This window comes from Grammomys surdaster, unplaced genomic scaffold (genome assembly GCF_004785775.1).
Source record: "Grammomys surdaster isolate TR1022 unplaced genomic scaffold, NIH_TR_1.0 1129, whole genome shotgun sequence".
In the NCBI taxonomy this organism is placed as follows: Eukaryota; Metazoa; Chordata; class Mammalia; order Rodentia; family Muridae; genus Grammomys; species Grammomys surdaster.
Window position 1 is genome coordinate 598,204 of NW_021605548.1, and position 9,567 is coordinate 607,770.

General features: G+C 44.8%; 1 protein-coding gene and 1 pseudogene across 1 annotated transcript in view; one reads left to right on the forward strand and one right to left on the reverse strand.

Moving 5' to 3' along the window:
- Nucleotides 1-9,567, forward strand: part of Zc3h3 (zinc finger CCCH-type containing 3) — an 85,484-nt gene that overhangs the window by 70,301 nt on the left and 5,616 nt on the right. The gene's annotated exons all lie outside the window — the stretch shown is intronic.
- LOC114634861 lies at nt 9,373-9,462 on the reverse strand (annotated as a pseudogene).

Below are 9,567 nucleotides of genomic sequence, written 5' to 3' on the forward strand. Positions count from 1 at the left end.
CTCTCTCTCTCTCTCTCTCTCTCTCTCTCTCTCTCTCTCTCTCTCTCTTTGTGTGTGTGTGTGTGTGTGTGTGTGTGTGTGTGTGTGTGTGCGCACACACACACACACATATAAAAGTTTTGTTTGCTTGGTTTTGTTTTTGTTCTGTTTGGGTTTTTTTTTCCCCAAGGCTGGGTTTCTTCTGTAACTCTAGCTGTCTTGGAACTAGCTCTGTAGACCAGGCTGGCCCCAAACTCACAGAGATCTGCCTCCTGAGTCTTGAGATTAAAGGCGTGCACCACCGCCGCCACCGCCACCGCCCAGCACTGTTATTTGTTTTTATTGTATGTGTCTTGAGTATTTTGGCTGCATGCCTTTCTGTGCATCATTTGCATGTATGTAGTGTCTTAGTGCCACTCCCTCTGAGCTACTCCCTATGAGGCCAGAAGAGGGCGCTGGATCCTTTGTCACTGTAGTTACAGACAGTTGTAAGCTGCTGTGTGGGTGTAGCCAGTGCTCCTTAGCTTCTCTGAGCCATCTCTCCGGCGTGCATTCATCCACCCACTCACACATCTTTTTTCATTTGCATTTTATTTTTAATCATCCTGTGTGTACCTGTGCACATGAATGCAAGTATCTGTGGAGACCAGAGGTATCAGATCTATCAGGAGCTAGAGTGATAGTTGTGTGCCTAACGTGGGCACCAAGAACAGAACTCTGGTTCTCTGGAAGAGCAGCCCATACTCCAAATCACTGAGCTGTCTCTCCAAGTCCTCTATACAAACATACATACATACATACATACATACATACATACATACATACGTACATACATACGTACATACATATGTACGTGTGTGTGTGTGTGTGTGTGTTAAAAAAATTTAACTGTTTTTCCTCCTGGCCACTTAGTTTCTATCAGCAATGACTCTGAGATTATTTATTTATTACATGTGTAGGTAATAATCTTTAGCTCATTTCCTGACTAGCTCATTACTTATTTAACCCATTCAAACTATTCTGTGTCTACCACTTGGTTAGTTAGCTCTCTTCAGTCCTGGCCCACTTCTTCCTTGGTCTCTTCCTCACATCTCTCTCAGCACCTTCCCGAGTTCATCCTCCTGTGGTTTACGTCGTCCATCTACAGCTGTCGCAGATCTCTCTCTGGTCTCTTCTTTATTCTATCCTGAGTTCAGCTACTTGGTGATTTATGTCCATTTCTCTGTGGCTCTCTTGAATCTCTCTTATACTCTCACTATTTCCCAGAATTCTCTCTCTTGCTGCCAGTGTCTCACCTCCTATTTCCTGCCTCACCTCATTGGCCCTCAGCTTTTTTATTGGCAGGTGTTGCTTATAAGAGATTCTCTCTACGTATTATCTAGTGTATATGTATATATGTGTGTGTATATATATACACACACACTCACACACACACACACACACACTCTCACATACCTACACATACACATATACATATATGCTGGGACAACAGTCTTATTATGTAATCCTGGCTGGCTTGTAGCAGGCTGGCTTTGAATTTACAGAAATCCACTTGTTTCTGCCTCCCAAGTACTAGGATTAAAAGTGTGCACCACCATACCCAGCTTGCATATTTTTATTTTCAACTTATCTATTCATTGCATTTTACATGAATTTTTATAGACAACAGATACCTAAGTCGTATTTTAAAATACATTCTACCACTATCTGTTTTTTTTTTAAATTAGTGAGTCTATACCATTTATATTTAGTACATAGGGTTAAATGTGAAATATCAGCACTCAAGCGGCTGAAGCAAGAGGCTTACCTTTGACTTGAGGAAAGCTTTGACTACATAGTGGAACTCTGCCATGGAACAAAATAAGTAAATACGAATTAAAAGCACACTCAACACTATAACTTTCATTTCAAGCACAATTTAGAAAGCTCAAAAGAGGACAGAAAGCTGGGCATAGTAGAATACACATTTAATTCCAAACACTCAGGAGCCCAAATCAAGGCCGATCTCTGTGAGTTTGAGGCTAGTCTGGTCTACATAGTGAGTTCCAAGACAAACAGAGCTACATGGTGAGACCCTGTTTCAGAAAACAGATTCTAACTTAGCACTATTTTATTTTTATTTTGAAGAAGGTTATGCTATTTCTCTTTGGTTGCTTTCAGGGTTCTTTCTTTGTTTTTAACTTTTATGAGTCTGATCATCATGTATTCTAGGAAGATTTCTTAGTCTGTCCAGTTTGGAGTTCACTCTGCTTCCTGGAATTGAGGGTGGGTTTTTTTGTTTGTTTGTTTGTTTGTTTCTATTCTGTGTCTTCTACTATAGGACAGTTAGGTCTTGGCTTGCAGATTCCAGGACCCTTGGTTGGACTTTATTGTCTCTGTGGTTCAGTTAATTTCCACTTCAGTTAGCCTCTTTATCCACTGCTGAGTTTATTTCAGTCATTGTACTTTTTAGCTCTAAAACTTCTGTTGGCTCGACTGCACCCTCTTGTCTTTTTTGACACAGTCACTATTTCATTAGTTTAGAGCATGTTTATGATGCTGCTTTAAACCTTTGTCAGTGGTTCTAACACCTGTCCCCTCCAGGTTGGCACATATTGATGTCTCAGCATTTCCTTAGTTAGGTTTCCATTGCTGCAATGAAACATCATGACCAGAAGCAAACTTGGGGAAGAAAGGCTTTATTTTAGCTCACAGCTTGTAGTTCATCATCTAGGGAAGACAGGACAGGAACCTGGAGGTAGGAACAGAAGCAGACGCCATAAAGGAGTGTTGCTTACTGGCTTGCTCAGCCTGCTTATCATTATTATTACTATTTATTTTTTATAGAACTCAGCCCAGAGTGACACCTCTCAGTCAGCTGGGCCCTCCCCAATCAATTGCTAATCAAGAAAATATGTTACAGACTTGTCTAGAGGCAAATCTTATGGAGGCATTTTTTCAGTTGAGAGTCTCTCTCCCTAAATGACTCTAGCTTGTGTCAAATTCACATAAAACTAGCCAAGATAATTAGCCCCTTGCCAACTTGACATACTGACATAGCACTATTAAACAGTAGTATTTTGGGGTTGGAAAGATGGATCAGTGGCTAAGAGCACTGGCTGCTCTTTCAAAGGACCCAGGTTCAATTCCCAGCACCTACATGGCAGCTCACAACAGTTTGTAACTCTATTTCCAGGGCTCCAATACTCTCACACAGACATACAGACAGACAAAACATCAATGCACATGACATAAAAATTTTTAAAAATTCAAAAAAAAATTTATTTTTCTTCATCTTCAAGATCTCAAATTAGTATCACAATATAAACACATTATAACTTAAAAGTTTCATAGTCTTTAAGTTTTCAATACTTTAAAAGTTTAATCTTTTAAAAATATCCTTAGTCTCTTTCAAAGTCCAAAGTCTCTCTAAAATATCCAATTCTCTCTCAAATTATCGAAAGTCTCTCTGTCGTAAAACTGTGGGTTCCTGTAAAATCAAAAGCTAGTCAAATACTGTACCCCAAGAAGGAAGAGCCGGGGCGTAGTCAATAGGAACAAAGTAAAACCAAATAACAACAGTGTGAGTGACTTGGTGTCCAGTGCCTGCCATCCACTCACTGTCTTCTGGGCTCCTCCTCACTTGCTGGCCCAGCTCTTTGCAGCACATGCAGCTTGTGACCTAGGCTCAGGCTGACTCTATTCCATAGCTGCTGCTGTCCTGGACAGGTTAACCCATGGGTCTGACATCTCAGTAACCTCTTTATACCTTCAAAACCAGTACTGTCTGGGTGACTTGAACACTACCAAGTTTACTACCAGCATGAGGTACAACCTTGGCTACTTCTGGAACACAGCTTCTGCATGATGACTCTGAGGAAACACTTCCCAGAAGAGTTTAATTGTCCCAACCAAATAAAGGTTTTACTTTAGTGGTTCTGGTCTCTTCCCGTTCTTCAGCTCCAGCTGACCAGAAGCACAGATGCTGGAGTCCAGGTGTCACATGCATAGCTCTGACAGAGTCCCCACGTCCCTCTGTCCTGTTCCAGGCACACCTCACTGCCTTTACTCTCAGCACTCTTCTCTCTCAGCCAAGCTCAGACAGCAGGTCACTGGACCTCGGGCAGCCAGTGGCTTTTCCAGCTTCAAATTCAAGGTCTACCATTGCATTTCTTCTGAGCTCTTCCTTGTTCTTTAGATAATACATTATTTTCCACTTACACATGGGCATCTTGTCTGTTATTGGTGAGGAAGTGCCTCCTCATATCATCACATGGGGTAAAAACTGCTTACTGTCCTGTCATCTTTGTTCACTGTCCTCCTCAGTTGAACACAGACACTGCTGAGATGTCACCTCAGTAGGTAGAGTTGCATGCAGGAAGCCCTGAGTTTTGTCTCCAGCACCTACATAAGCCACACATGAAGTATGTGTCTGTAATCTCATACTTAAAAGGTAGAGGATCAAGGTTCAAAGTCACTCTTGGCTACATAGCAATAGCAAGTTCGAGGCCAGCCTGGGCTACAGGAGACCCTGACTCAAAAATAAAACAAATGTCTTTGCTCACTGCCCCTCAACCCATCCCTAACACAGTTCCTCTCCTCATCTTGGTCTTCTACCTAGTTTTTTGACTTGGTCATTCCTGTGCTGTCCCTTTGGCAGAATCCTAGGCCCTTGTTGGGTTCTCTTCTTCTTAAACCCTTTGCTGTTTTCCGCAGCACATACACAACTGCCTTCTGCCTGCTTCCTCAGACCTGTGGACCCAGCATATCCAGCTCACTCAAAACTGACACCTCCCTCACAGCCAAAAGCCTCCTCAGTCTCTGTGCTCTAGAATATCAGTTCCTTTCCTAGGTACAGCCCAGCCCCATATGGAAGTCAATAGTTCTAGAAAATGCTCTTATCAGCTATCCATATCTAATGGCCTTGAACCTGGAAATCCATAAGAAGAACAGTGTCTCCTCTGCCCCATGCACTGTTCCTGATCTGAAACTCAGGTCCTGCCCCGTGGAGCTTTGCCACTCTGGCAGCCTCCAGTACTGCTTGAGTCTGGGCCCTGTCTCAAGGCTGTCCTTCTGGTTTGAGCATACTTCCCACACTGCTGCTGTTCCCTGCTCTCCCAAACCTAGTGCCATTAGCCACTTATGTTATCTAATTAACTTTTATTTTGGAATCAGTATAGATTTACCAAAGGTGTGCAAAGATCACATGACCACTTGTACCCACGACTGGTCAGCAGCTAGGAGGGACTCGTAAAAACAAAAAAACAAAACAGAACAGCCCGTTAGAGAGGCCTGTTGCTCCATTTATGTAACCTGCTGCTGCCAGCCGCTGCCACCTTCTGCCCAAGCTTCACATGGGTTTCTCCAGCTTCCTCCATCTTCTACTGCATTGATTCACCAATGTCAGGGTGAAGGAGACTGGGTGAGATGGGTTGTGACGAGGACAGGACAGCAAGAATAGACTGGGTGCTCAGAGGGTCCATCTGAGCTTGAGGGTGTGGATGCAGCTCTAATTTTAGATGGTGGGAATGAGGCTAGAGCTTGCCATGAGCGAGCTGTCTGGTGGAGACCATGCTGGCCATGACTGAGGGCAGCATGGTCTCAGGAAAAGTTAGTAGATGTAGCAGTCTTCAGGAACTAGGGGTGTGAGCAGCTCAGTTGTCTACAGGCCAGTAGTGGAGACAGCCTGTACTTGGCCACAGTAAAGCATGCCATACAGACCTTGATCCTTTCACCCTTCACATTAGCTACAGGAGTGCAAGCTGCCTGCTAGTAAAAACTACCACCATGCCTGTGCTAGTAGAGAGTGGGCAGTTGTGGGGACTGGGCAGGGGCCCTCATCGTGGAGCATGCTCCATAGGGGAAGCTGGATACAGAAGAGCACACAACCTGGAGCCATTGTGGGAGGCTGCACCCAGAGGATGATGGGCAGGGCGTATGAACCAGCTCTGTTTTCCATACACATGCTCAGCTAGCATGTTACCAGCTTTTCTCTGGGCAGCCTCACAGATGTTGGCATTTCCTTCCAACCACTGGAGGCATTGGGAGTTTTCTTGAACTCTTAAGCTGTGTGTCTGTTGTGCTGTGTTGAGTTCTTTGTGCCTTCCCTGCTGATAATTTTTGCTCAAAATGTATAGTCTCCCTTTGGTTTTTTTATCCTTCTTACTGACTTGGAAGAATTTTGCTAGTATATGAATATAGACTGTGAGAATAGCTATTAAGTATCTTGGATGTGAATCTTAGCATGAACCCTCACGATGTGTGTCCACCTTTTGTGTTCCTTACTGATAGACATCCTTTCTCTCCTTTGTGCAGCTTGGTTTGTTTGAGACAGTTTCTTATTACGCATAGCCCAAGCGTGCAGCAGACTCACTTGCCTTTGCTTTCTGAGGGACAGGAACACAGGCGTGACTCACCCTGTGTGGCTTCCTTACTAGAATATAAGTTTTTCTTTTTCTGAAAAAAATCCTTTTCATTTTATTTTTCTGGCATATTTTTGAAGAACAAATATATATACACACATACATATACTTTGTGTGTATGACAGAGTTTCTCTCTGTAACCCTGGCTGTCCTGGAACTCACTCTGTAGACCAGGCTGGCCTCAAACTTACAGAGATCCACCTGCCTCTGCTTCCCGAGTGCTGGGATTAAAGTTTTGTGCCACCACGCCAGCTAGTTTTCATTATGTTTATACCCTCATTCTTTCAAAAGTGTATTTTCCTGCATTCATTCACGTATTCACTCCTTTTGAGTCTGCTGGGCTCGTGCGATGCCACTGATGCAGATGTAAAGTTTAGAGTCACTTTGTCAAGTTAAGAAGATACTTGGGTTGTTTTATTTGCTTGTCAATTTCCTCCTTTTGTTTAAAGCAGAGTCTTGCTAGCCTCAAACTCAGGAGTCTCCTGCCTCTGCCTGCTGAGTGATGGGATCACAGATGAACTTACCACACCTGACACACTGGGAGTCCTGTTTGTGGGTCAGGGCAGTGAGAATGGACACAGGCCTTTATCACAGTGTGCTTTCCAGCCATTAAAGTAGCACCGTTATTATGATAAGTAGAATATAGTAGGCTAGGGATAGGACTCAGTTGTAGAGCTCTTGCTTAGCATATAAGGAGCCCTGGTTCAATTCCAGATCCACCAGGAAAAAAAAAAGTATTTTAAAATTTTATTTTCTCACTATTCATTCATGTACAGATCTTGTTTCCTGCAACCTTGCTACATGGTATCTGTAATGGTGATTGTAACAACTTGTAAGTGGTGGTGTTTTAATCAGTGAGGGTTTTGTTTGTTCCCTTAGCCCAAGCACATTCCACGTTTCTTCCCTCCTCTACCTGTCTTGGCCATAGTGTATGCAGTGCCTTTGCTCTGGACCACACTTGCTTTCTAGAAGTTGGTTTTTGTCCTTGTGACAACCACTATGGGTTGGCTCCCTCATTCCAAGCCTTTATGTAGGTTCCAGGGTTAAACTCAATCCATCAGGCTTTTGGGGGGAAGGGGAGCCAGCACTTTATCCACAGGACCATCTTGCTATCTTCCAGTCTTTCTTTAACTTCCTGACTCTTGTTTGGTTGGTTTTGTTTGTGGATTTCCTCGTGGTCCTGGCAGCTTAGGCCTCTTCATGCAGCTTCTGAATGCTCAGTGTGGGGTGTGGGCCCAGATGCTCTCCTTGTGGCAAGCTCTTTTCTTTTTTTCAAGACTCTTCTGCCCACATAGAGAGTGGTTCTTCCTGTCTTTTACACTTCTATGAATTTCATTTGTTCATGAAGTAGGATTGTCTTGTAAATTCTTGGAAAACTATAATGACAACCCCTTTGGGTTGGAACTTTCTTAAATATTGATTGAAGTTTCTTTATGGCAATAAGAAAATCCAAATTTTGTTATTCCTTGTTAATGTTTCTGGAACTTGTTGATTTCACCTGTGTATTCAGATTAATTATCATATAAAACTTGTTCACAATGTGACGTTGCTCTTTTTTTTTTTACTTTTTATTGGTTCTTTGTGAATTTCACATCACATACCCCAATCCCACTCGTCTCCCCATCCCTTGTACCCACTCACCACCCTTGCAACCTCCTTCTCCAACAGAAAAAACCTCATTGTGGAAGCTGTAGTGTGTCACAGTGTGTCCCACAGTATACCCTTTCCTCCACATTTCTTTGCTTGCAGTATTCATTGCAATGACTGGTTGGTCTGGTTTGAAGCTTCTAGTTTCTGATACTCTATGAATACTGGAACCTCACTGGGACTCCTCCTGTTAGTACCCCGTGTCATGGAGATCCTTAATTTTGGGTCTGTAGGACCGGCCTCCTCACGCACTCCAGCAGTCCATTCATGGGGTAGATGTTGGGGTGGGCCAGTTCACAGCCCTGGATCTGGGCCTGAGAGGTATCTGAGCTGGTCACCCTGCTGGCTCTCGTGCCCTCGGGGCTCACTCACCAGCAGTGCTCACAACCAGGGCCAGCTTTACCTTGCTGCCCAGGTGAGGTGCAGGGCTCGTTCTTTCGAGTGTTGGAGCTAGTGAGGGGCACTGGCCAGTTCTTTCACTCTCATAACCCTGGGGCCATCTTCCCCTGCCATAGATGGTGAGGGGTGAGGGAGTGGAGAAGGGTGTCTCAACAAGAGGCAGGGCCAGCTCTACTGTGCTACCCAGCCAAGGTGCAGGGTCCGCTCTCCTAAGTGCTGCAGCTAGTGATAGGCAGGGACAGCTCTCTACTCAACAGTGCCCAGGTGAAGAGCAAGGCCAGCTCTGTGCAGCCCTCAGACATCAACATGGTCCAAGTTGGTAGCCCAGACCAGGGAAGTCCACCTGGCCTTTGGTGGTAACAGACCTCTGCTACTTCAGAGTTATGGATGCAGATGTGGTCCCTGATGGCAACCCAAGCTAGGACCCCACTATGGTCCCAGGTGACATTACCAGCTACTCGCATCAACCTAGAGTTTCCAGTTCTGCCTCTCTTCATTGTGCCCACATCTTTCTGTTTCTCTTTTTCCTCCATTTCTCTACCATTTATTTGCTCCTCTTAGTGGTGCCTGGGATCTCTGAGTATCTGGTGTCATCTCAGGAGTGGTCTCAGGAGTGCTCTGTCCCACTCATGCATTATGGCACCAGGCAGGGGTCATCTTGGGCATGGTCTGCCACCCCCTACCCCAGGCCTGTGTGGCACCAATCTGATGGTCATCTCGGGCTGGTTCCCTGTCCAGACCCAATGGCACTGGTCTGGTGGTCCTCTCTGGTTTTCTCCTCTCTTGACTTGCCTGAGTGACCCTTGAAAAGGTCATCTGTCTTGGGCTCACTCCTACTGGAGCCATGGTCCTAGGTGGGGTTCTTCTAATCTCCACTTGCTCCCTGTCCTGGGTGCCTGTCAGAGTGCCAAAGTGGTGGTCATCTCAGGGTCACTTTTTTTTAGGGAATATTAGACTACTAATCATTCAGATGTCACAGGTCAGAACCCACAGCACAGACACAGCCTCTCTCCTCTCTGCCACCTACGGATGCACATGTGAGATATCACAGGTCAGAACCCACAGCACAGACACAGCCTCTCTCCTCTCTGCCACTACGGATGCACATGTGAGATGTCACAGGTCAGAACCCACAGCACAG